At 60.2% G+C, this 1,710-nt stretch overlaps 1 protein-coding gene across 1 annotated transcript in view; it reads left to right on the forward strand.

The window, feature by feature from the left end:
- The window catches only part of PCYT1B (phosphate cytidylyltransferase 1, choline, beta), a gene marked incomplete at its 5' end in the record, with an annotated part of 17,002 nt that overhangs the window by 14,665 nt on the left and 627 nt on the right, over positions 1–1,710 (forward strand). The gene's annotated exons all lie outside the window — the stretch shown is intronic.

The raw sequence follows: 1,710 nt of genomic DNA on the forward strand, positions 1-1,710 counted from the left end.
GGGTTTAGCTAGCACTTTACCTGCCAGGCGGCTAACACGGGAGGCAATTTGGGCTGGCCAGGCACATCCCCCTCCCCAGCCAAGAGTGTGAGGGCACCAGCTGGTTGGAGTAACAAGCTCTTTGCTGGAGCAAGGCCAGGGAAGCAGGCGTCCTACAGCCCAGCTGGGGGGCCCTAGCAGGAAGGCGGGGGGGTCCCCTTTCCATCCTGGCCCGTGTGGCCCATGGTACAGTCGAGCACCCCCTGCCACGTGGGGTACCAGCCAAGCTGGGACGCTGTGGTCTCACCCAGACCGGTACCACAACACCATGACCCCTGCTATGGCACTGTGCTTTCTGGAGCGGCTGGTAAGGTGCCAGGGCCAGGAGGGAGGCAAAGCTTGGCCAGGAAAAAAAGGCAAACATCATAGCAAACATCTTTTTCTGTTGTCATTGTGGTTTATCTTCAGGAAGAGGATGAAACAGACTAAGCCAAGCCAACACAACCTCAATTTCTGTGATCTGGAGACAAATTTTGCGCTCTTACCCCTGAATTCCATCAGGCTCCGGGGCTTTGCCAGCCCTGCTGACATCCTCACAGCTCTCGGCAGCAGAAACCCTCCCCCATCCGAGCGCTTCCTGGCACCATTTGTCAGGAGCAGCCACCATCTGCTAACTGCCGAGATTTCGGGAAGCCTTGGCTGTGCCGGACCCGGCAGCAGCGCAGGGCGGGTTACGCACCGCGGGCCTTCAGGCACGAGAGCACGGCTAAGGGTGGCTCCAGGCAGGAACTGCTCTGCCGTTCCGCGCTGCAGCGACACCCAGGCTCCAAGACCCAACGTAAGGCGCGTGTGATGGAGAGAGGAATTGGGCGAGGGAGCTCACAGAGGAACAGTTAAGCCTGGTATTTCTGCTTGATCGTTAACCCGCAGGATTAGCAAATGCCAGAAGCCTGACGGGAAAGCCTAGCCCTCGCCCTGCTGCCGGCAGGGAATACCGCGTTTCAGGGAGGGGGAGGAAAAGCCGGACGGGCAGCTGCAGGCTCCTTGGCTAGGAGGAAGGTCATCGCAGAGCAGAGTCACTGCAGGGGGAAGGGGAGACGGAACAAACGGAAAACTCGAGCGGAGAAGGGCAGCAGCTGCCTGGGAGGGGGGCAACTGTAGCGTCAGTTCTGCAGAAGTGTCCTGCTCTCGGACCCAAGCGGCAACTGTCACTTTGTCCAGGCTGGCTCTTCCGTTCCGGCCGGGCATCGCCTGCCATCCCGCTCCCAGTACTCCGGCCAAGGTTGAGGCTTTTCATTCCCCAGCCCCAGGAGAAGCAGCGAAGCCCTCACATTTGGCATCTTCCAGAGGAAGCCGGCAGCAGCCGCGCGGTTTGTGCCAGAGCTCCCACAAGGCAGCCCCGCAGCCCAGCACAAGGCCACGTCGCGCCGGCAGGCAGCGGCCTTGGCCTTAGCACGGAGGCTGCTTGACTGAAAAGGTGGCCTCTTCCATCCTACCACCTCCAGCCTCCGCTCAGCTTTACCGAGCAAGAATGACAATAAAGCCCAGAGCAGAACGCAGAGCCTGCACGTGTTTCTCTTCTCAAAGACACCTCAATTGTGACATTCCCAACCCCGATCTCGTTCAGCGTTTGGGTGGTGCCTGTGCCAGGTAGCAGGGGAAGTGGCTGCCAGTATTTGGCCGCCTCCCTTGAGAAGGGAAGGAGGGAAACAGGCTGGGCCGGGCCGGAAG

The sequence above is a fragment of the Eurypyga helias genome, unplaced genomic scaffold, assembly GCF_000690775.1.
Source record: "Eurypyga helias isolate BGI_N326 unplaced genomic scaffold, ASM69077v1 scaffold37660, whole genome shotgun sequence".
Taxonomy (NCBI): Eukaryota; Metazoa; Chordata; class Aves; order Eurypygiformes; family Eurypygidae; genus Eurypyga; species Eurypyga helias.